Genomic DNA, 26,535 nt, shown 5'->3' with positions numbered 1-26,535 from the left:
ATCTCCTCCACTGTCCCATGACAAGATACTCCCAGGGACTAGGCATTTGTCTTCTCAGAAGAAATGTAGGTAATGACAACTAAATGGTCATTAGGCTGTCTCAGTCCTTTCTGTTCTCTTACCCCTCCCTCAAGTCCTGTTTAGTGTGAGGGAAAATTCGATTATTATAGCACTCTTAAAACCTATCAGCTGTGTAGCATAAATTAAGTAACTAACAGTATTATTATTGTCTATCCCTTTCTGTTTTCAAGCAGGTGTGGCCTTTATTTCTTAAAGCAGGACCAAATCTTTAAATCAAGTGTATTGCATTTTATTAAGTGCTTTTATCTGAATACACTCTGGTTATCCTAGTTTTCCTTCTGTCATCCTTTAGAATGATGAATTATATAAACTGATATTTCTAATATTAAACTATCTGCAAATACCAAAGTAAATCTTTCTTGGTCAATTTCCATTTTTATTTTTTATACTCTAATTGATTCAATTTGTTAATTTGTTAATATTACATTTAATATTTATGATACATAAAAGTGAAAACGACCTCAGTTTTTCTTATACTGATTTTATATAGGTTGGGCATTAAGTTGAAACATCCTTCATCAACTGATTGAATGAGAGTTCTTCATTTTCTTCTTAGATTTTTATACTATGAAAATAGAGAGGAGAGAGGTACTAATTACTTTCTTACTAAGGATGGCAATTTGGCAAATCAAGTGTTTTTCTGAAGTGATCGCAAAGAGTAATACAAAGTTACTTGAATTTCAGCCTGCATGTTAAACCAAAATACAACCAGTTTTTGAAGTAAATATAATCCTTGTAGTTTCTTAAACCCCTCTTTCTCAAGAACAGATGACATATTAACCAAACACACTTTTTCCCTATATTCTAATTCTCTTATAATTTTTGAAAATGTTTACTTTCAATAATACATATTGATATTTACACTAATATTTTTCAAAATGTTTCAACAACAAAACTTGAAAGGTATTTAATTCTCCTATCTACTAATACCCTATGTATTTTGAAAGATATGTACTATACACTTAACAAGAGGAGTAAATGGACATTGTCACAGCTTCACATTATGTATTTTTTGATATCACAAAATGTAATCTATTTAAATGTGTAACATGCTAGTAATCCAAATGATATAAAAATTATCTACATAGTGATTTTAACACAAAAATACAACATACTGGTGCATACGTCATGTGTTCTAATTATACATTTCTCTCTTGCCTAAAGAGATTGGTGAAACACTGCATTTTCAGAAAGAGAAAGGGTATTTAAAATTTACAATGCCTATGTGATTTTTATATTTTTGTACCAACATGTATACTTGGAAAGGCAACTCAAATTTTTATAGAATCAAATTAAAAATATTATAGCATATGAACATTTTTGATTTACATATAATTTAACTGAAATTTATGCACAAATGAAGCTGATATGTACTTACTAAAAAAGAAAATCATTGAGGCATTGTAGTAGCAAGAATACCTTGCTATTTATTTGCCCCATAGGTGAAAAATCATTGAAAAAATTACCTAGCAAAAAGCATATACTTTAAATCTCAAACTGTGAGAATTCATTACATTGTATCCTTCACATAAAAAGTATGTGAGGTATTTGACAAAAGCTTTTGAATATATATTGTTAGCTTTTTGTATAAGTTTTGAAAGTAGCTAATTTTTAGTTATTATTTTCTATTTTATGTTGCTTTTTGTCACATACATGTTAAGTATTTAGATTTTAAAGTCAGTTTTATTACAATCAATGTAGACATCATGAATAGGATCACTACTTAATTTTATTCAATTATTCTTAGTCTGATATTCTAAGTTTATGTTGACTAGTTTTGAATTTCTCTAAATTATAATAATCTCTGGTTTTTCTAAAGCATTATTCATTTTACAGTTCTCTAATGACTAATGAATTGAGTGGCTAATTAAGAAGAAAACATTTTTGAAGTGAATCATACTGCTTTGGGGCAGAGTGGGAAATTTCTAGGTGTGTTTTTTCTTTTTTATATAAAGTTTATTATAAATCTTGATTATATTAGCCCTATTATCAATAAAAGGAATTTGGTGATTATTATTTTTCTTTTCTTTAGTATTTGCTTAGGGTAAATATAGAAATATTATAAGTATTCAGGGATTCATTCTCTTACTCAAATTTATTACCTGATGGCCTATATTTTGCCAGAAACTTAATAAGTTTTTTTAATGTTTATTTATTCTTGAGAAAGAGAGACAGAGACAGAGAGTGAGTGGAGGAGGGGCAGAGAGAGAGGGAGACAGAATCCGAAGTAGGCTCCAGGCTCTGAGCTGTCAGCACAGGATCCGAAGGCAGGGCTCAAACTCACAAGCCATCACATCATGACTTGAGCCAAACGAAGTTGGATGCTTAATGGACTGAGCCACTCAGGCGCCCCCTGCCAATAAATATTTTTTAATGTATGCAAAATGGCAAGACACAGCGGTGACAAAACAGGCAAAGGCCCTGTCAAATAAGGGCCCATTAGGGAAAGAAAGATGATAAGAAAAAAACAAATACATAGTAAAATTAGTGGCTGAGTTTTATTGTGTGAATAAAATAAAACAAACTAAAATAGAGCTTGTCTGAGTATTAGTAGGAGGATAGCATTTTATACAGTGCAATATAGTAAGATCTTTGAGGAAGTGACACATGACCAGCAGTCCTAATCATAAGGAAAAAACAGCTATGTAATAATCTGAAGGAAGAGTTTTACTGGCAGTCAAAAAAAGTATAACTGTCCTGAGTTTGAATGATGCTGTTGTGTTTCCGACATAGTCAGATTCTTTCAATAAAGTGAAGAAAGATTTGCAGAAAAAATTCACAAAGCAGTTAGGAACTGGATGATGTATGGCTGGGCAAGCGATAGAAAGGATTTGAATATTGTTATAAATCCAGTGGAAAACCATTGAAATGATTCGAGAAGTAAAATAATATAACCAGATTTTTTTTTTAACACAAAGAACAACCTGATTACTAAAGGAGGTACAATCCTCTTTGTCAGATAGAACAATCAAAACAGTAAGGTTATTAAGTAGACCCTAAGAGAAATGAAACTGGTTGGTTAGTCAATAGTGTTAAGAAGAGTGAGGGGCACCTGGGTGGCTCAGTCGGTTGAGCGTCCGGCTTCAGCTCAGGTCACGATCTCGCGCTCCGTGAGTTCGAGCCCCGCGTCAGGCTCTGGGCTGACGGCTCAGAGCCTGGAGCCTGTTTCGGATTCTGTGTCTCCCTCTCTCTCTGCCCCTCCCCCGTTCATGCTGTGTCTCTGTCTCAAAAATAAATAAATGTTAAAAAAAAAAAATTAAAAAAAAAAAAAAAAAAAAAAAAAAGAAGAGTGAGAGGTGAACTGCTGATTTGGGATATACTCTCCAGTCAGTATTTGCTAAGGGATTGGCTGATACGGTAAGCAAAATATTTTAAAAAATGAGATCAGAAAAAAGTAATTAGATTTGAGCTATTATAAAGACTGACCAGTAATCAATCTGATCAATCAGAGTGTCATTTTTACTCAAAGGAAATACACTTGATCTTAGACAAAAGGCCGAGAAACGATCTCCTCAAAGGAAATAAACTTAAGGTAACAGCCCTCCCTCTAGAAGAAGTCCTGTTCTTTTGAGAAACTGAAAAGTGCTCAAGTGTGTCTAGAGTGCTAATCAGGAGATAAGAGGAGGATATTCAGAGACTGGTAAAAGCTAGATACAGACAGTTGTCATTCATATTTATAATATAGAAGTAGCAAGAGCAACAAAAAAATGTTGGCTTAAAATTTTGTTGGCTGAAAGTCAGAAAACCTAGAGATGACTGGTGTAGGGGTGGGGGACAAGAAGTTTAAAGATTTGATATATAGATTTTGGAAGTTATGTCCAAGTTCAAATATGTTCCAAGAATTCTCTACTTCAGGGGCACCTGGGTAGCTCAGTTGGTTAAGTGCCTGATTCTTGACTTTGGCTCCAGCCATGATCTCATGGTTCATGAGTTCAAGCCCCATGGGCTTGTCATCAGGCTCTGTTCTGACAGTGCAGAGCCTGCTTGGGATTCTCTCTCTACTCTCTCTGTTCCTCTCTCTTTCTCTGTTAAAATAAATAAACTTTAAAAATTTCTGTTCAAATTCTCAAAAGGTATGAAAAAACTGAGATTCTGTTAATCATGAGACAACTTATTGTTTACCTTTTATATAGCCAGAATTGTTACAAGTTTTGTTTGTTTTAGTGCAGCATGTTCATCTCTTCATGTAAGGCTTGAGACAATGAAGGAATCTGGTGAGAGTAATACATTATGTTCTTGGTGAGAATGCCTTATGATTTTTTTTCTATTCTTAATTACATCATTATAAATTATTAGAACAGAAAAACTTTAGATAACATCTAATGCAAACCACTAATTTTATAGATGAAAAATAAGGTTTGGAGAATTCACGGGAATTTACTTTACTTAGTGACAATGAGATATTGAATTTAGAATTAAACACCTGAATCCTAGCTAGTGATTGTTCCTGAAGGCCCAAAAGTTTAGTGGTACTCTCATCTCGATTTTAAATAAATAGTAAAAGGATGTAATAGTCATATTCTTTCAAACAAGACTTTTTAGCTTATAAACAAATGACATACATGTATTCCTAAGTACACACATACTACTTCATGTAAGAATAATGATCCTATTTTGAAGGAATTGTGTTGGAATTTGTTGAATAATGTTAATTATTCAATCACGTAATTAAATCAAAACACTTGACACATGCACCCCGATATTTATAGCAGTGCTATTAACAATAGCCAAATTATGGAAAGAGCCAAAATATCCATCCACTGAAGAATGGATAAAGAAGAAGTGGGAGAGGCCCACGGAAGAGGGTAGGAAGGGCGGCGAGGCGGTGCGCGCTCCACGGACTGGCGGGAGGGAGCCGGGGCGGAGGGGCGGCTCGCCGGCCAAGCAGAGCCCCCGAGTCTGGCTGGCAAAAGCGGAGGGGCCGGACGGACTGTGTTCCGACAGCAAGCGCGACTTAGCGTCTGGGAGGTCATAAGTGAACAGCTCTGCTCAGAAAGTGGGAAGGCTGGAGGACAAAGGGAGGGAGAGCTGCTGAGCCCCCGGACGGCAGAGCTCAGCTTGGCGGGGAACAAAGGCGCACGCCAGCGCCATCTCCCCCGCCCATCCCCCAGCCAAAATCCCAAAGGGAACCAGTTCCTGCCAGGGAACTTGCTCGCTCCGCGCAAACACCCAACTCTGTGCTTCTACGGAGCCAAACCTCCGGCAGCGGATCTGACTCCCTCCCGCTGCCACAGGGCTCCTCCTGAAGTGGATCACCTAAGGAGAAGCGAGCTAAGCCTGCCCCTCCAGCCCCCGTGCACCTTGCCTACCCACCCCAGCTAATACGCCAGATCCCCAGCAACACAAGCCTGGCAGTGTGCAAGTAGCCCAGACGGGACACGCCACCCCACAGTGAATCCCGCCCCTAGGAGAGGGGAAGAGAAGGCACACACCAGTCTGACTGTGGCCCCAGCAGTGGGCTGGGGGCAGACATCGGGTCGGACTGCGGCCCCGCCCACTAACTCCAGTTATACAACACAGCACAGGGGAAGTGCACTGCAGGTCCTCACCACGCCAGGGACTCTCCAAAATGACCAAACGGAAGAATTCCCCTCAGAAGAATCTCCAGGAAATAACAACAGCTAATGAACTGATCAAAAAGGATTTAAATAATATAACAGAAAGTGAATTTAGGATAATAGTCATAAAATTAATCGCTGGGCTTGAAAACAGTATACAGGACAGCAGAGAATCTCTTGCCACAAAGATCGAGGGACTAAGGAACAGTCACGAGGAGTTGAAAAACGCTTTAAACGAATTGCAAAACAAAATGGAATCCACGATGGCTCGGCTTGAAGAGGCAGAGGAGAGAATAGGTGAACTAGAAGATAAAGTTATGGAGAAAGAGGAAGCTGAAAGAAAGAGAGATAAAAAAATCCAGGAGTATGAGGGGAAAATTAGAGAACTAAGTGATACACTAAAAAAAAATAATATACGCATAATTGGTATCCCAGAGGAGGAAGAGAGAGGGAAGGGTGCTGAAGGGGTACTTGAACAAATTATAGCTGAGAACTTCCCTGAACTGGGGAAGGAAAAAGGCATTGAAATCCAAGAGGCACAGAGAACTCCCTTCAGACGTAACTTGAATCGATCTTCTGCACGACATATCATAGTGAAACTGGCAAAATACAAGGATAAAGAGAAAATTCTGAAAGCAGCAAGGGATAAACGTGCCCTCACATATAAAGGGAGACCTATAAGACTCGTGACTGATCTCTCCTTTGAAACTTGGCAGGCCAGAAAGGCTTGGCACGATATCTACAGTGTGCTAAACAGAAAAAATATGCAGCCGAGAATCCTTTATCCAGCAAGTCTGTCATTTAGAATAGAAGGAGAGATAAAGGTCTTCCCAAACAAACAAAAACTGAAGGAATTTGTCACCACGAAACCAGCCCTACAAGAGATCCTAAGGGGGATCCTGTGAGACAAAGTACCAGAGACATCACTACAAGCATAAAACATACAGACATCACAATGACTCTAAACCCATATCTTTCTATAATAACACTGAATGTAAATGGATTAAATGCGCCAACTAAAAGACATAGGGTATCAGAATGGATAAAAAAACAAGACCCATCTATTTGCTGTCTACAAGAGACACATTTCAGATCTGAGGACACCTTTAGATTGAGAGTGAGGGGATGGAGAACTATTTATCATGCTCCTGGAAGCCAAAAGAAAGCTGGAGTAGCCATACTTATATCAGACAAACTAGACTTTAAATTAAAGGCTGTAACAAGAGATGAAGAAGGGCATTATATAATAATCACAGGGTCTATCCACCAGGAAGAGCTAACTATTATAAATGTCTATGCGCCAAATACCCGAGCCCCCAGATATATAAAACAATTACTCATAAACATAAGCAACCTTATTGATAAGAATGTGGTAATTGCAGGGGACTTTAACACCCCACTTACAGAAATGGATAGATCATCTAAACACACAGTCAATAAAGAAACAAGGGCCCTGAATGATACATTGGATCAGATGGACTTGACAGATATATTTAGAACTCTGCATCCCAAAGCAACAGAATATACTTTCTTCTCGAGTGCACATGGAACATTCTCCAAGATAGATCATATACTGGGTCACAAAACAGCCCTTCATAAGTTTACAAGAATTGAAATTATACCATGCATACTTTCAGACCACAATGCTATGAAGCTTGAAATCAACCACAGGAAAAAGTCTGGAAAACCTCCAAAAGCATGGAGGTTAAAGAACACCCTACTAACGAATGAGTGGGTCAACCAGGCAATTAGAGAAGAAATTAAAACATATATGGAAACAAACGAAAATGAAAATACAACAATCCAAACGCTTTGGGATGCAGCGAAGGCAGTCCTGAGAGGAAAATACATTGCAATCCAGGCCTATCTCAAGAAACAAGAAAAATCCCAAATACAAAATCTAACAGCACACCTAAAGGAAATAGAAGCAGAACAGCAAAGGCAGCCTAAACCCAGCAGAAGAAGAGAAATAATAAAGATCAGAGCAGAAATAAACAATATAGAATCTAAAAAAACTGTAGAGCAGATCAACGAAACCAAGAGTTGGTTTTTTGAAAAAATAAACAAAATTGACAAACCTCTAGCCAGGCTTCTCAAAAAGAAAAGGGAGATGACCCAAATAGATAAAATCATGAATGAAAATGGAATGATTACAACCAATCCCTCAGAGATACAAACAATTATCAGGGAATACTATGAAAAATTATATGCCAGCAAATTGGACAACCTGGAAGAAATGGACAAATTTCTAAACACCCACACTCTTCCAAAACTCAATCAGGAGGAAATAGAAAGCTTGAACAGACCCATAACCAGCGAAGAAATTGAATCGGTTATCAAAAATCTCCCAACAAATAAGAGTCCAGGACCAGATGGCTTCCCAGGGGAGTTCTACCAGACATTTAAAGCAGAGATAATACCTATCCTTCTCAAGCTATTCCAAGAAATACAAAGGGAAGGAAAACTTCCAGACTCATTCTATGAAGCCAGTATTACTTTGATTCCTAAACCAGACAGAGACCCAGTAAAAAAAGAGAACTACAGGCCAATATCCCTGATGAATATGGATGCAAAAATTCTTAATAAGATACTAGCTAATCGAATTCAACAGCATATAAAAAGAATTATTCACCATGATCAAGTGGGATTCATTCCTGGGATGCAGGGCTGGTTCAACATTCGCAAATCGATCAACGTGATACATCACATTAACAAAAAAAAAGAGAAGAACCATATGATCCTGTCAATCGATGCAGAAAAGGCCTTTGACAAAATCCAGCACCCTTTCTTAATAAAAACCCTTGAGAAAGTCGGGATAGAAGGAACATACTTAAAGATCATAAAGGCCATTTATGAAAAGCCCACAGCTAACATCATCCTCAACGGGGAAAAACTGAGAGCTTTTTCCCTGAGATCAGGAACACGACAGGGATGCCCACTGTCACCGCTGCTGTTTAACATAGTGCTGGAAGTTCTAGCCTCAGCAATCAGACAACAAAAGGAAATCAAAGGCATCAAAATTGGCAAAGATGAAGTCAAGCTTTCGCTTTTTGCAGATGACATGATATTATACATGGAAAATCCGATAGACTCCACCAAAAGTCTGCTAGAACTGATACATGAATTCAGCAAAGTTGCAGGATACAAAATCAATGTGCAGAAATCAGTTGCATTCTTATACACTAACAATGAAGCAACAGAAAGACAAATGAAGAAACTGATCCCATTCACAATTGCACCAAGAAGCATAAAATACCTAGGAATAAATCTAACCAAAGATGTAACAGATCTGTATGCTGAAAACTATAGAAAGCTTATGCAGGTAATTGAAGAAGATATAAAGAAATGGAAAGACATTCCCTGCTCATGGATTGGAAGAATAAATATTGTCAAAATGTCAATACTACCCAAAGCTATCTACACATTCAATGCAATCCCAATCAAAATTGCACCAGCATTCTTCTCGAAACTAGAACAAGCAATCCTAAAATTCATATGGAACCACAAAAGGCCCCGAATAGCCAAAGTAATTTTGAAGAAGAAGACCAAAGCAGGAGGCATCACAATCCCAGACTTTAGCCTCTACTACAAAGCTGTCATCATCAAGACAGCATGGTATTGGCATAAAAACAGACACATAGACCAATGGAATAGAATAGAAACCCCAGAACTAGACCCACAAACGTATGGCCAACTCATCTTTGACAAAGCAGGAAAGAACATCCAATGGAAAAAAGACAGTCTCTTTAACAAATGGTGCTGGGAGAACTGGACAGCAACATGCAGAAGGTTGAAACTAGACCACTTTCTCACACCATTCACAAAAATAAACTCAAAATGGATAAAGGACCTGAATGTGAGACAGGAAACCATCAAAACCTTAGAGGAGAAAGCAGGAAAAGACCTCTCTGACCTCAGCCGTAGCAATCTCTTACTCGGCACATCCCCAAAGGCAAGGGAATTAAAAGCAAAAGTGAATTACTGGGACCTTATGAAGATAAAAAGCTTCTGCACAGCAAAGGAAACAACCAACAAAACTAAAAGGCAACCAACGGAATGGGAAAAGATATTTGCAAATGACACATCGGACAAAGGGCTAGTATCCAAAATCTATAAAGAGCTCATCAAACTCCACACCCGAAAAACAAATAACCCAGTGAAGAAATGGGCAGAAAACATGAATAGACACTTCTCTAAAGAAGACATCCGGATGGCCAACAGGCACATGAAAAGATGTTCAACGTCGCTCCTTATCAGGGAAATACAAATCAAAACCACACTCAGATACCACCTCACGCCAGTCAGAGTGGCCAAAATGAACAAATCAGGAGACTATAGATGCTGGAGAGGATGTGGAGAAACAGGATCCCTCTTGCACTGTTGGTGGGAATGCAAATTGGTGCAGCCGCTCTGGAAAGCAGTGTGGAGGTTCCTCAGAAAATTAAAAATAGACCTACCCTATGACCCAGCAATAGCACTGCTAGGAATTTATCCAAGGGATACAGGAGTACTGATGCATAGGGGCACCTGTACCCCAATGTTTATAGCGGCACTCTCAACAATAGCCAAATTATGGAAAGAGCCTAAATGTCCATCAACTGATGAATGGATAAAGAAATTGTGGTTTATATACACAATGGAATACTACGTGGCAATGAGAAAAAATGAAATATGGCCTTTTGTAGCAACATGGATGGAACTGGAGAGTGTGATGCTAAGTGAAATAAGCCATACAGAGAAAGACAGATACCATATGGTTTCACTCTTATGTGGATCCTGAGAAACGTAACAGAAACCCATGGGGGAGGGGAAGGAAAAAAAAAAGAGGTTAGAGTGGGAGAGAGCCAAAGCATAAGAGACTGTTAAAAACTGAGAACAAACTGAGGGTTGATGGGGGGTGGGAGGGAGGGCAGAGTGGGAGGGAGGGCAGGGTGGGTGATGGGTATTGAGGAGGGCACCTTTTGGGATGAGCACTGGGTGTTGTATGGAAACCAATTTGACAGTAAATTTCATATATTAAAAAAAAAATAAAATAAAATAAAAGAAAAGAAAAAAAAAAAAAAAAAAAAAAAAAAAAAAAAAAAAAAAAAAAAAAGAAGAAGTGGTATGTATATACAATAGAATAGTACTCACCCATCAAAAAGAATGAAATCTTGCCATTTGCAATGATGTGAATGAAGCTAGAGTATTACACTAACAAAATAAGTTAGAGAAAGACAAACACTATATGATTTTACTCATATGTGGAATCTAAGAAACACAGCTGATGAACATAGGGGAAGGGGAGGAAAAATAAGATAAAAACAGAGAGGGAGACAAACCGTAAGAGACACTTAAATACCAAAAACAAAAACAAAACAAAACAAAACAAAACAAAACAAAAAACAAAAAAACCTGAGGGTTACCGAAGGGGAGGTTGGAGGGATGGGCTAAATGGGTGATGGGCATTAAGGAAGACACTTGTAATAAGTGCTGTGTGTTGTATATAAGTGATGAATCACTAAATTTTACTTCTGAAACTAATATTACACTCTATGTTAACTAACTAGAATTTAAATAAAAACTTTAAACATCAAAAAACAACCCTTTATTGTATTTTAATATCAATACTGATGTACCTTGGATCAAATAAAAATATCTCATGCAAATTGTCAGTGTAAATAACAAAACATATACTTTATAGAGAAATGGCATTGGATTTTTTTCAAATGCATATTAATGGAATAAAAGGGTAACTTTTACATTAGATTCTCTATTTCAATGAGGAATAATGTTCTAAGAAGTATAGCAGTACAGGGACTAGTACAGGGACTAATAGCAGGACCTATGCTAGCATAGGGCCTTTTAGCAAGATAATGGTGAAGACCATATGAGTGTATCCATTCATTTGCATGTCATTTATGCTGATTCTAGTGACATAAAAATACATTAAAGTAAATTTACATTCCTTTTATCTACTGCATTTTGTCTGTACAACTGGTAAAGTTTTAAGGAATTTTATGAACTATGATTTAGCATTTGTGAAGCGAAACATACCTCCTCACATAGAAATTTTGGAGTATAATTTAGTACTATATATCAAAAACTGTAACAATGTTAATGCATTTTGAACTAGATATTCACCTTGTAAGAATTAAATAAAAAATATGTATACACAGAGGTATGGATTCATCAAAACAGTAAGAAGGAATGTCACTTAGTTAACATTAAATCCCAAGCCTTTTCCTAAATTCATTAACATTTCTGATTATCTGATTATATTTTTTGATTAAATAGATAGAATTGACCTCATTTTGTAATATTCTGTATCACATAAGCACTTATCACTATAATGGTTTTCCTTCTCCTGCGACTCAACTAATTAAAAACCCATGGTTGAGAATCTTTTCTGAGGCTGATAGATGAGCACCATAGGATGAATACTATTATACACAAAATCTGTGTGTACATGCAAATGGAATTGATAGAGATTTCTGACTTCAAGATTAAAAACATTAAATTACTCTTAACATAAGTATTGCTAAATTTATTTTTTTAATTTTTTAACATTTATTTATTTTTGAGACACAGAGACAGAACACAAGCAGGGGAGGGGGAGAGAGAGAGGGAGATACAGAATCTGAAGTATGCTCCAGGCTCTAAGCTATCAGCACAGAGTCTGATGAGGAACCGTGAAATCATGACCCGAACCGAAGTCAGACACTTAACCGACTGAGCCACCCAGGCACTGAAAAGTATTGCTAAATTTAAATGATGTAAGAGCTTTTAATCTTGGAGCACATTTGGCTCAAAGTATAGTTCAAGTCCATCATTCCTTATTAACAATATGTCTGCATTTTCACTGTAGAAACTGGTGTTTTGAAGTTCTGCACCATTATTTCATACTATCTATTTTTGTCTTCAAATCTGTTAATAATTATAAAAATGCCCATACTACCACAAATGAACTGTAGACTCAGTGTAATTCCTGTCAAAATTCCAATGGCATTTTTTTCAGAAATAGAAAAAAAAAGGCCCTAAAATTTGTAGGAAACTACAAAAGATCCTGAATATTCAAAACAATCTTGAAAAGGGAAAACAAATGAAACTGGAGACATCACCCTCCTGATTTCAAGCTACATTAAAAAGCTATAGTAATTAAAATAGTATGGTACTGATATAAAAACAGGCACATAGACTAATGAATCAGAATAGAGAGCCCAGACACTAATTCACACTTATCAATCAACTAATTTTTGACAAAGGCACAAAGACTACACAAGGGGGAAACAATAATTTCTTCACAAAATGATGCTGGGAAAACTGGATATTTACATGTAAAAAAATGAGAGTGGACTGTTATGCCCAGAATTCGTGATCCCCAAAGACCACTAGGGAGCCGAGTCCGATGCAAAAGCAAAAGAACCTTTATTCGAGCTAGCTCGAGCTCAATCCCCTACCTGCACCGACGCAGCGGTGAGATACCAGGGAGAGAGAGCGAGTTTTAAAAGCACAAAGGTTTTATAGGGGTCTAGGGGCAGTTGGTGAGGTAATGGCTGTGGCCTCAGCCGATTGGTTGGGGAAGGGTCGGAGTCCTGTTACGCAGGTCGCTGGGCGTGTTTTAATCAGAAAGTTTGAACGGGTGAGCGGGAGGTTACTCAAGGGGAGGAGGCGCAGTCTGAGGTTTCTGTGAATTTCCGGGAAAAGGGGTCATGTCGGGGACATAGTCACTCAAGGTGGAGAACACAGAACAAGATGGAGTCGGCCAGCGTAGGCCCGCCCTTTCATTCCCCCCTTGTCATGTAACTTACGGACCCAATCATGGGTCCGGCTGCATTTATGGTGACAAGGGGAACAGAGTTTAGAAGTTTACGCCAAGTTCTGGGAAGCATGTGTCCCTGGGGTGGCTCTGGGAGGTCTAATTAAGTATTGTCCCTGAGCTGGTATCTATGATCTGCCAGGTGATGTTTTGGGGGGTGTGGGGACTCCCGGTAGCATGAGCAATGACAAGCAGAGTTAACAGAGTTACCAATATTAGGTGGGTCGAATGTGCTGTAGCTTGAGCTTGAGCTTGAGCGGGTTGTGTTGGTCCCGACTGATGGCCCATCGCGTGACGAAGTCCTTCTGGATCGAGGAGGGGTCCGCTGGCTGAACGTGGGTGTGATGGACCCAGGTCGCGATGCCGTCTACTTTGAGAGCGGTGGGGGTTGTCAGCACTACAATGTAGGGTCCCTTCCAGCGCGGCTCGAGAGTCTCTCGGTGGTGCCTCTTGACATAGACCCAGTCTCCCGGCTTGTACTGATGAGGTGTCGGGGTCGGGCCAGCCTCGTAGATGGCACGGAGGCGCGGCCAAATATCCTCGTGCGCCCTCTGGAGCCCTCTCAAGGAAAGAAAAAGTTCTTGATCTTTAAACTCTGCAAGAAGTTCAGCTCGAAGGCTGGGAATAACAGGGGGTGGCCTGCCAAACATGATCTCGTAGGGAGTAAAACCCAGAGTGTAAGGAGTGTTTCTAACCCGGTAAAGGGCGTACGGTAGGAGAGTCACCCAGTCCCCGCCAGTCTCCATGGTTAATTTGGTAAGGGTCTCTTTTAGGGTTCTATTCATTCTTTCTACCTGTCCTGAGCTCTGGGGCCTATAAGCACAATGTAATTTCCAGTTTGCCCCCACCGCCTTGGCTACTGCCTGTGTTACCTGAGAGATAAAAGCTGGTCCATTGTCTGATCCTACCATGGCAGGAAAACCATACCTGGGTAAGATGTCTTCTAGTAGCTTCTTAGCCACCGTCTGAGCCGTTTCATGCTTGGTTGGGTATGCCTCCACCCAGCCAGAGAAGGTGTCTGTAAATACTAGAAGATATTTATAACCATACTTTCCTGGTTTGACTTCAGTGAAGTCGACTTCCCATTGGGCTCCCGGTCTGGTGCCTCTGAGCCTGGTTCCTTTTTTATTTGATGTGGCTTTCGCGTTGGTGAGTTGGCAGGTCTTGCAGGCAGATACAACTTGCTCTATTTTGGTGTCCTGTTGGTGAATCTTGATTCCGGCATGTCGGATTAAGTCTTTTAATTTTCGGGCCCCCATGTGAGTAGACCGATGCATGTGCTCTAATATTGAGACTCCGAGCCGGTCTGGCAGCACGAGCTCCTTGTTAGGTGTATACCACCATCCCTTTATCTCCTGGGCCATGGGGAGTTTCTTGATCCGCTGTAACTCCTCCTGGGAGTATTTGGGCTGGTCTGGTAAAACTGGGTCTCCCGGGTCTGGTAGTTGTATGGTCATGGTGGGGACTGGAGTAAGGGCTACTGCCTTGGCTGCCTGGTCAGCCTTTCGATTACCTCTAGCTACTGGGTTATCAGCTTTTTGGTGCCCTTGGCAGTGGATAATGGCTAGCTTGGCAGGAAGCCATAAGGCCGTAAGCAGGTTAAGTATCTCCTGCTTATTTTTTATAGTCCGTCCTTCTGCCGTCAGTAACCCCCTCTCCTGATAAATTGCCCCATGAATATGAGCTGTGGCAAATGCATAACGGCTGTCTGTGTAGATGTTAAGCCGTTTTCCAGCTCCCAGCATCAGCGCCTTGGTGAGGGCTATGAGCTCCGCTCGCTGGGCTGACGTTCCGGAGGGTAGAGCCTCCGCCCATACGGTGTCCATTTCGGTGACCACCGCTGCACCCGCATACCTGTGTCCATCTCGCACAAAGCTGCTGCCATCAGTGAACCAAGTAGCCTCGGCATCGGGGAGGGGCTGGTCGGTCAGGTCCATCCGGAATCCATGTACTTGTTCCAGGATTCCCGCACAGTCATGTAGTGGAGCACCTAGGTCAGGGTCGGGCAGCAGGGTTGCAGGATTGAGGGCTGCACTGGGGTGGAACCGCACTCGTGGAGGGTTGAGTAGGAGGCTCTGGTAATGAGTCACACGTGTATTGCTCATCCATCTATCAGGAGGCTGTTTCAGGACCCCTTCAATGGCGTGTGGGGTTGTGATCCAGATCTCCTGTCCTAGGGTCAGTTTGTCTGCATCCTTGACTAGGAGTGCTGTCGCCGCAATAATTCTTAGGCATGGCGGCCAGCCGGCAGCCACTGGGTCTAGTTTCTTAGACAGGTAAGCCACTGGGCGGTTCCAGGGGCCTAAGGCTTGAGTTAGAACCCCTTTTGCTATTCCCTTATGTTCGTCTACAAAGAGGTGGAAGGGTTTCATAATGTCTGGTAGGCCCAGGGCTGGGGCACTTAGGAGGGCCTTTTTTAACTGATTAAAGGCAATTTCTTCTTTTTCAGTCCATTTAAATGTTTTCCCCTCTTTGGTAGCTTCATATAGGGGCCTGGCGATCTCAGCAAAACCTGGAACCCAGAGGCGGCAGTAGCCGGCTGATCCTAGGAATTCCCTCACTTCTCTTCGGGAGGTGGGAGTAGGGATCTTTAGGACAGTTTCTTTTCTGGCATCTGATAACTGCCGCTGTCCGCCCTCCAGGATATATCCCAGGTAACTTACCCTCTCCCTGCATATCTGAGCCTTCTTCGTGGATGCCCGGTACCCTAAAGCCCCCAGGGTAGCCAGCAGGTCCTGGGTCCCTCGCTCACAGTCTTTGGCCGTGTCAGCAGCAATCAGGATGTCATCTACGTACTGTAGGAGGGTGAGGCCAGGGTGCTCCCTTCTGTACTCACCCAGGTCCTCGTGTAGTGCCTCGTCGAAGATGGTGGGTGAATTTTTGAATCCCTGAGGTAGCCGTGTCCAGGTGAGTTGCCCACTGTAGCCCTCCTCCGGATCATGCCACTCGAAGGCGAACAGGGGTTGGCTCTGGGGTGCCAGCGGCAGACTGAAGAAGGCGTCCTTTAAATCTAGTACAGTATACCAGACCCTGGAGGGCGCCAAGGAGCTCAAGAGAGTATATGGGTTGGGAACAGTTGGGTGTATGTCCGCGACCCTCTTATTTACTTCCCGGAGGTCTTGTACCGGTCGGTAGTCATTTGTGTGAGGCTTTTTGACCGGCAGTAAGGGGGTGTTCCAGGCAGACTGGCAAGGAACTAGTACCCCTAGGCTTCGTAGTCTCCGGATGTGTGGCTGGATCCCCTTCCGGGCCTCCTGTGACATGGGGTATTGTTTGATCCTTACCGGACTCTCTCCTGGCTTGAGCTCTACCAGGACTGGGGTCCTATGAGCGGCTAGTCCCATCCCCCCCCCAGTCTCTGCCCAAACCGAGGGGAATTCTTGTAGCCATCTGTCTATATTATCCTCTCTCGGGAGCGCCTCCTGGTGGAGGAGGTATTCATCCTCCAGTTTCATGGTCAGGACCTGGATGGGGTGGCCCTTGCCATCGGTGACCTGAGGCCCCCCTTGTCTGAAAGTTATCTGAGCTCCAATCTTGGTCAGTAAGTCCCGTCCTAACAGCGGGTAGGGGCATTCTGGTATTACCATAAAGGAGTGGGATACCCGGCCCGTTCCCAAATCTACTGTTCTTCGGGTAGTCCATGAATACTGGCTCATACCAGTTGCCCCTTGTACCCAGGACTTCTTGCTGGCTAGTTTTCCTTGTGGGGTGCGGAGGACCGAATGTTGTGCTCCGGTGTCGACAAGGAAGTCAACAGGGGTCCCCTCCACTTTAAGAGTTACCCTGGGTTCGGGGAGAGGGTCCGAACCCCGACTCCCCTAATCACTTAGTTCATCTAGCTCTAGGACTTTTACTCGATCAGTCTTGCTTCCTTTCCCGCCGGCCCTTTTCAGACAATCTCGGGCCCAATGCCCTATCTCCTTGCAGTATGCGCACTGATCCTTCTGCAGCCTCTGCTTCCCCCCCTTGGTGGTTCTTTTACCTTTTCTTGCGTCGTCTGCCAGCTGCCAGAGACGGCGGTCTCGTTCCTCAGGGGAGTCAGCAGTGGTAGCTAGTAGTATTCTCGCCAGGTCTCGAGTCTGCTTACTGCTGGCAGCCGCCATGGCGCGAGCCTGCTTGTCCTCAGGAAGCTCCCGGTTATTATATACCTTTTCGGCTACCACCAGTAAGTCCTGCAGACTTTTTTCTCCTAGTCTATCTATTTTCTGTAATTTTCTCCTAATGTCTATGGCCGATTGGTTTACAAAGGCCATGATAACAGCTGCCTTGCTTTCCGGAGCCTCTGGATCCATGGGGGTATAGGTACGGAATGCCTCCATGATCCGTTCTAAAAAGGCAGCCGGAGATTCATCTTTTCCCTGTTGTACATTTCCTACCTTGGCCAAATTGGTTGGCTTTCTAGCAGCCATTCGGAGACCCCCCATTAGAGTCTGGCGGTAGACCCGGAGCCTCTCCTTACCTTCTGCCGTGTTGAAATCCCACTGGGGCCGAGTTAAGGGGAAGGAGGCATCTATCTGAGCCTGGTTGGTGGTGGGATTCCCGTCTGTGCCCGGAACTAGTTTTCGGGCCTCGTTGACGATTCTTTCTCTTTCTTCAGTCGTGAACAGGACCTGCAAAAGCTGCTGGCAATCGTCCCACGTGGGCTGATGGGTAAAAAGAACAGAGTCTAATAAATCAATAAGCCCTGCCGGTTTCTCGGAAAACTTAGGATTCTGAGCTTTCCAATTGTAGAGGTCACTAGTGGCGAAAGGCCAATAGTGATGGGGCTGGTTCCCCTCCGCGTCTGGGGGTCCGGTGGCTCGCAGGGGCAGAATAGTGGAGTCGGCGGCGGAGGCGGATTGCTCCCTCTGAGCCCTTTGTCTGGTGAAGGGCGGGCTTCCCACTGGAGCGTTTCCGCCTCCCGCTCTCGGAACAGCGTCTGCCTCCCCCGGAGGGGGAGGATGGTGTTCTTCCAGCATCCTAGAGGGGTTATACGAGGGAGGAAAAATTAATTCTTCTTCAGTACCCCCCTGTAAGACAGGGTAGAGGGGTGCTGAAGGCTGGATAAGACTTTTCTTCTTCTTTGTCCCCTGCAAAGCAAGAATGGGTTTTGGCTCCGGAGGGAGCGGGGCTAGGAAGGGTTTAAGCCAAGAGGGTGGGTCTTCCACAAGGTCCTGCCAAGTGATAATGTAAGGGAGCTGATCAAGATGGCCCGTCTTAGGCTGAGAGATGATACTCCTGACTCGGTGGATGGTAGGGAGGTCGAAGGTCCCCTCTGGTGGCCATCCGACATTGAAAGTTGGCCACTCGCTAGAACAAAAAAACTGCCACCGACCCTTTCGGACTTCCACACTGAGGTTGTTAGCTCTTCCCCTCACATCCTTAAAGTGATCAATCATAATACTTAGAGGAGTAGTCTGAGTCTGTCCCATAACGTCCGTCCAGTAAGTCCACAGAACAAAACAGAGAAACACAAAAACAGACAAACAGAGGGCCCCTAGAAAATCTTCCAACTCCATGGAAGCAAAACTGAAAGCTAGCTTAGACATTTGAGGGGATTCCACGTCCCTCCAAAACCGATGAGGGGATTCCACGTCCCTCCAAAGACGACGGCCTCACGCCGACCAGCGGGAGCGACCCGCCTCGTCTCAGACCTTTGAGGGGATTCCACGTCCCTCCAGAAGGGAGAATCGGAACGTCTTCCGAAACTCCCGGCCCGTGGTCCTCCAGTGCGTCCACTTAGACCGCGTCGGGCACTACCAGAACTCCAGAAGTGAGCTCACACAGAAAAGACAGAACAAACAAACAGACACTAACCGTGGCCAGTCAGGCTCTCCGGGTCGGGGGTCCCTCAGGGGTCTTGGGGATCCCGGGCCGTGCCCCCAAATGTTATGCCCAGAATTCGTGATCCCCAAAGACCACTAGGGAGCCGAGTCCGATGCAAAAGCAAAAGAACCTTTATTCGAGCTAGCTCGAGCTCAATCCCCTACCTGCACCGACGCAGCGGTGAGATACCAGGGAGAGAGAGCGAGTTTTAAAAGCACAAAGGTTTTATAGGGGTCTAGGGGCAGTTGGTGAGGTAATGGCTGTGGCCTCAGCCGATTGGCTGGGGAAGGGTCGTGGCCTCAGCCGATTGGTTGGGGAAGGGTCGGAGTCCTGTTACGCAGGTCGCTGGGCGTGTTTTAATCAGAAAGTTTGAACGGGTGAGCGGGAGGTTACTCAAGGGGAGGAGGCGCAGTCTGAGGTTTCTGTGAATTTCCGGGAAAAGGGGTCATGTCGGGGACATAGTCACTCAAGGTGGAGAACACAGAACAAGATGGAGTCGGCCAGCGTAGGCCCGCCCTTTCAGGACCTCTATCATACATTAGTCATAAAAAATTAACTTGAAGTGGATCAAACAAATGTAATACTTGAAACTATAAAAATTCTAGAAGAAAACATAGGCGAAATATCCTTGGCAATGATTTCTTGGATAAGACACTGAAAGCACAGCAATGAAAGCTAAAGGAAACAAGAGGCATCTGTTTAAACTAAAGAGCTTCTGGAGGAGGGTCCGGAAGATGGCGGCGTAGGAGGACGCGGGGCTCACAGCGCGTCCTGCCGATCATTTAGATTCCACCTACACCTGCCTAAAGAACCCAGAAAACCGCCAGAGGATTAGCAGAAGGGAGTCTCCGGAGTCAAGCGCAGACGAGAGGCCCACGGAAGAGGGTAGGAAGGGCGGCGAGGCGGTGCGCGCTCCACGGACTGGCGGGAGGGAGCCGGGGCGGAGGGGCGGCTCGCCGGCCAAGCGGAGCCCCCGAGTCTGGCTGGCAAAAGCGGAGGGGCCGGACGGACTGTGTTCCGACAGCAAGCGCGACTTAGCGTCTGGGAGGTCATAAGTTAACAGCTCTGCTCAGAAAGCGGGAAGGCTGGAGGACAAAGGGAGGGAGAGCTGCTGAGCCCCCGGACGGCAGAGCTCAGCTTGGCGGGGAACAAAGGCGCACGCCAGCGCCATCTCCCCCGCCCATCCCCCAGCCAAAATCCCAAAGGGAACCGGTTCCAGCCAGGGAACTTGCTCGCTCCGCGCAAACACCCAACTCTGTGCTTCTGCGGAGCCAAACCTCCGGCAGCGGATCTGACTCCCTCCCGCTGCCACAGGGCTCCTCCTGAAGTGGATCACCTAAGGAGAAGCGAGCTAAGCCTGCCCCTCCAGCCCCCGTGCACCTTGCCTACCCACCCCAGCTAATACGCCAGATCCCCAGCAACACAAGCCTGGCAGTGTGCAAGTAGCCCAGACGGGACACGCCACCCCACAGTGAATCCCGCCCCTAGGAGAGGGGAAGAGAAGGCACACACCAGTCTGACTGTGGCCCCAGCAGTGGGCTGGGGGCAGACATCGGGTCGGACTGCGGCCCCGCCCACTAACTCCAGTTATACACCACAGCACAGGGGAAGTGCACTGCAGGTCCTCACCACGCCAGGGACTCTCCAAAATGACCAAACGGAAGAATTCCCCTCAGAAGAATCTCCAGGAAATAACAACAGCTAATGAACTGATCAAAAAGGATTTAAATAATATAACAGAAAGTGAATTTAGAATAATAGTCATAAAATTAATCGCTGGGCTTGAAAACAGTATACAGGACAGCAGAGAATCTCTTGCCACAAAGATCGAGGGACTAAGGAACAGTCACGAGGAGTTGAAAAACGCTTTAAACGAATTGCAAAACAAAATGGAATCCACGATGGCTCGGCTTGAAGAGGCAGAGGAGAGAATAGGTGAACTAGAAGATAAAGTTATGGAGAAAGAGGAAGCTGAAAGAAAGAGAGATAAAAAAATCCAGGAGTATGAGGGGAAAATTAGAGAACTAAGTGATACACTAAAAAAAAATAATATACGCATAATTGGTATCCCAGAGGAGGAAGAGAGAGGGAAGGGTGCTGAAGGGGTACTTGAACAAATTATAGCTGAGAACTTCCCTGAACTGGGGAAGGAAAAAGGCATTGAAATCCAAGAGGCACAGAGAACTCCCTTCAGACGTAACTTGAATCGATCTTCTGCACGACATATCATAGTGAAACTGGCAAAATACAAGGATAAAGAGAAAATTCTGAAAGCAGCAAGGGATAAACGTGCCCTCACATATAAAGGGAGACCTATAAGACTCGTGACTGATCTCTCCTTTGAAACTTGGCAGGCCAGAAAGGCTTGGCACGATATCTACAGTGTGCTAAACAGAAAAAATATGCAGCCGAGAATCCTTTATCCAGCAAGTCTGTCATTTAGAATAGAAGGAGAGATAAAGGTCTTCCCAAACAAACAAAAACTGAAGGAATTTGTCACCACGAAACCAGCCCTACAAGAGATCCTAAGGGGGATCCTGTGAGACAAAGTACCAGAGACATCACTACAAGCATAAAACATACAGACATCACAATGACTCTAAACCCATATCTTTCTATAATAACACTGAATGTAAATGGATTAAATGCGCCAACTAAAAGACATAGGGTATCAGAATGGATAAAAAAACAAGACCCATCTATTTGCTGTCTACAAGAGACACATTTCAGATCTGAGGACACCTTTAGATTGAGAGTGAGGGGATGGAGAACTATTTATCATGCCCCTGGAAGCCAAAAGAAAGCTGGAGTAGCCATACTTATATCAGACAAACTAGACTTTAAATTAAAGGCTGTAACAAGAGATGAAGAAGGGCATTATATAATAATCACAGGGTCTATCCACCAGGAAGAGCTAACTATTATAAATGTCTATGCGCCAAATACCCGAGCCCCCAGATATATAAAACAATTACTCATAAACATAAGCAACCTCATTGATAAGAATGTGGTCATTGCAGGGGACTTTAACACCCCACTTACAGAAATGGATAGATCATCTAGACACACAGTCAATAAAGAAACAAGGGCCCTGAATGATACATTGGATCAGATGGACTTGACAGATATATTTAGAACTCTGCATCCCAAAGCAACAGAATATACTTTCTTCTCGAGTGCACATGGAACATTCTCCAAGATAGATCATATACTGGGTCACAAAACAGCCCTTCATAAGTTTACAAGAATTGAAATTATACCATGCATACTTTCAGACCACAATGCTATGAAGCTTGAAATCAACCACAGGAAAAAGTCTGGAAAACCTCCAAAAGCATGGAGGTTAAAGAACACCCTACTAACGAATGAGTGGGTCAACCAGGCAATTAGAGGAGAATTTAAAACATATATGGAAACAAACGAAAATGAAAATACAACAATCCAAACGCTTTGGGATGCAGCGAAGGCAGTCCTGAGAGGAAAATACATTGCAATCCAGGCCTATCTCAAGAAACAAGAAAAATCCCAAATACAAAATCTAACAGCACACCTAAAGGAAATAGAAGCAGAACAGCAAAGGCAGCCTAAACCCAGCAGAAGAAGAGAAATAATAAAGATCAGAGCAGAAATAAACAATATAGAATCTAAAAAAACTGTAGAGCAGATCAACGAAACCAAGAGTTGGTTTTTTGAAAAAATAAACAAAATTGACAAACCTCTAGCCAGGCTTCTCAAAAAGAAAAGGGAGATGACCCAAATAGATAAAATCATGAATGAAAATGGAATGATTACAACCAATCCCTCAGAGATACAAACAATTATCAGGGAATACTATGAAAAATTATATGCCAGCAAATTGGACAACCTGGAAGAAATGGACAAATTTCTAAACACCCACACTCTTCCAAAACTCAATCAGGAGGAAATAGAAAGCTTGAACAGACCCATAACCAGCGAAGAAATTGAATCGGTTATCAAAAATCTCCCAACAAATAAGAGTCCAGGACCAGATGGCTTCCCAGGGGAGTTCTACCAGACATTTAAAGCAGAGATAATACCTATCCTTCTCAAGCTATTCCAAGAAATACAAAGGGAAGGAAAACTTCCAGACTCATTCTATGAAGCCAGTATTACTTTGATTCCTAAACCAGACAGAGACCCAGTAAAAAAAGAGAACTACAGGCCAATATCCCTGATGAATATGGATGCAAAAATTCTTAATAAGATACTAGCTAATCGAATTCAACAGCATATAAAAAGAATTATTCACCATGATCAAGTGGGATTCATTCCTGGGATGCAGGGCTGGTTCAACATTCGCAAATCGATCAACGTGATACATCACATTAACAAAAAAAAAGAGAAGAACCATATGATCCTGTCAATCGATGCAGAAAAGGCCTTTGACAAAATCCAGCACCCTTTCTTAATAAAAACCCTTGAGAAAGTCGGGATAGAAGGAACATACTTAAAGATCATAAAGGCCATTTATGAAAAGCCCACAGCTAACATCATCCTCAACGGGGAAAAACTGAGAGCTTTTTCCCTGAGATCAGGAACACGACAGGGATGCCCACTGTCACCGCTGCTGTTTAACATAGTGCTGGAAGTTCTAGCCTCAGCAATCAGACAACAAAAGGAAATCAAAGGCATCAAAATTGGCAAAGATGAAGTCAAGCTTTCGCTTTTTGCAGATGACATGATATTATACATGGAAAATCCGATAGACTCCACCAAAAGTCTGCTAGAACTGATACATGAATTCAGCAAAGTTGCAGGATACAAAATCAATGTGCAGAAATCAGTTGCATTCTTATACACTAACAATGAAGCAACAGAAAGACAAATGAAGAAACTGATCCCATTCACAATTGCACCAAGAAGCATAAAATACCTAGGAATAAATCTAACCAAAGATGTAAAAGATCTGTATGCTGAAAACTATAGAAAGCTTATGCAGGTAATTGAAGAAGATATAAAGAAATGGAAAGACATTCCCTGCTCATGGATTGGAAGAATAAATATTGTCAAAATGTCAATACTACCCAAAGCTATCTACACATTCAATGCAATCCCAATCAAAATTGCACCAGCATTCTTCTCGAAACTAGAACAAGCAATCCTAAAATTCATATGGAACCACAAAAGGCCCCGAATAGCCAAAGTAATTTTGAAGAAGAAGACCAAAGCAGGAGGCATCACAATCCCAGACTTTAGCCTCTACTACAAAGCTGTCATCATCAAGACAGCATGGTATTGGCATAAAAACAGACACATAGACCAATGGAATAGAATAGAAACCCCAGAACTAGACCCACAAACGTATGGCCAACTCATCTTTGACAAAGCAGGAAAGAACATCCAATGGAAAAAAGACAGTCTCTTTAACAAATGGTGCTGGGAGAACTGGACAGCAACATGCAGAAGGTTGAAACTAGACCACTTTCTCACACCATTCGCAAAAATAAACTCAAAATGGATAAAGGACCTGAATGTGAGACAGGAAACCATCAAAACCTTAGAGGAGAAAGCAGGAAAAGACCTCTCTGACCTCAGCCGTAGCAATCTCTTACTCGGCACATCCCCAAAGGCAAGGGAATTAAAAGCAAAAGTGAATTACTGGGACCTTATGAAGATAAAAAGCCTCTGCACAGCAAAGGAAACAACCAACAAAACTAAAAGGCAAGCAACGGAATGGGAAAAGATATTTGCAAATGACACATCGGACAAAGGGCTAGTATCCAAAATCTATAAAGAGCTCATCAAACTCCACACCCGAAAAACAAATAACCCAGTGAAGAAATGGGCAGAAAACATGAATAGACACTTCTCTAAAGAAGACATCCGGATGGCCAACAGGCACATGAAAAGATGTTCAACGTCGCTCCTTATCAGGGAAATACAAATCAAAACCACACTCAGATACCACCTCACGCCAGTCAGAGTGGCCAAAATGAAGAAATCAGGAGACTATAGATGCTGGAGAGGATGTGGAGAAACAGGAACCCTCTTGCACTGTTGGTGGGAATGCAAATTGGTGCAGCCGCTCTGGAAAGCAGTGTGGAGGTTCCTCAGAAAATTAAAAATAGACCTACCCTATGACCCAGCAATAGCACTGCTAGGAATTTATCCAAGGGATACAGGAGTACTGATGCATAGGGGCACCTGTACCCCAATGTTTATAGCGGCACTCTCAACAATAGCCAAATTATGGAAAGAGCCTAAATGTCCATCAACTGATGAATGGATAAAGAAATTGTGGTTTATATACACAATGGAATACTACGTGGCAATGAGAAAAAATGAAATATGGCCTTTTGTAGCAACATGGATGGAACTGGAGAGTGTGATGCTAAGTGAAATAAGCCATACAGAGAAAGACAGATACCATATGGTTTCACTCTTATGTGGATCCTGAGAAACGTAACAGAAACCCATGGGGGAGGGGAAGGAAAAAAAAAAAAAAAGAGGTTAGAGTGGGAGAGAGCCAAAGCATAAGAGACTGTTAAAAACTGAGAACAAACTGAGGGTTGATGGGGGGTGGGAGGGAGGGCAGGGTGGGAGGGAGGGCAGGGTGGGTGATGGGTATTGAGGAGGGCACCTTTTGGGATGAGCACTGGGTGTTGTATGGAAACCAATTTGACAGTAAATTTCATATATTAAAAAAATAAAATAAAATAAAATAAAAAAAAAAAAAAAAAAAAAAAAGAGCTTCTGGACAACAAAGGAAATATTCCATAAATTGAAAAGGCATCCTACAGAATAAGAGGAAATATTTGAAAACCATATATCTGATAAGGAGTTAATTTCATATAAATATTTATACAACTCAATAGCAAAAAAAAAAGTAATCTAATTAAAAATGGACAAAAGTCCTGAAAAGACGTTTTTCCAAAGAAAACATACAGATGGCCAGAGGTACATGAAAAGATGTTCGACATCACTAATCATCAAGGAAATGCAATTCAAAATCATCATGAGGTATTACTGCACACCTGTTAGGATGGCTATTATCAAAATTATAAGAGATAATACATGTTGGAGAGGATGTGAGAAAAGATAACCATTATATACTGTTGGTGGGAATGTAAATTAGTATATCCACTGCAGCCATTATATAAAAGAGTATGACTATTCCTCAAGAAATTAAAAATAGAACTATCAAATGATCCAGTAATTATACTCCTGCATATATATCTTAAAGAAATGAATAATTATAATTGTTATGATTATATAATATATATATATATAATCATAACAATTATATATTATATATAATTATATATATATATT

The 26,535-nt window shown here is 42.4% G+C and overlaps 1 long non-coding RNA gene across 1 annotated transcript in view; it reads right to left on the bottom strand.

Annotated features, from left to right (window-relative positions):
* Positions 1-573: 573 nt before the first annotated feature.
* LOC144616533 (uncharacterized) overlaps positions 574-26,535 on the bottom strand; it is a 105,005-nt gene continuing 79,043 nt past the window's right edge. Inside the window, exons 2-3 of the long non-coding RNA XR_013555896.1 lie at positions 4,204-4,292; positions 574-646 (exon numbers count right to left, since the gene is read on the bottom strand). This is a non-coding gene — a long non-coding RNA (uncharacterized LOC144616533). The remainder of the gene's footprint in view (positions 647-4,203; positions 4,293-26,535) is intronic.

Source organism: Panthera onca, chromosome B3 (genome assembly GCF_046562875.1).
Source record: "Panthera onca isolate mPanOnc1 chromosome B3, mPanOnc1 haplotype 2, whole genome shotgun sequence".
In the NCBI taxonomy this organism is placed as follows: Eukaryota; Metazoa; Chordata; class Mammalia; order Carnivora; family Felidae; genus Panthera; species Panthera onca.
Note: the sequence above shows the minus strand (reverse complement) of the source record. Positions and strands in the feature narration are given on the sequence as shown.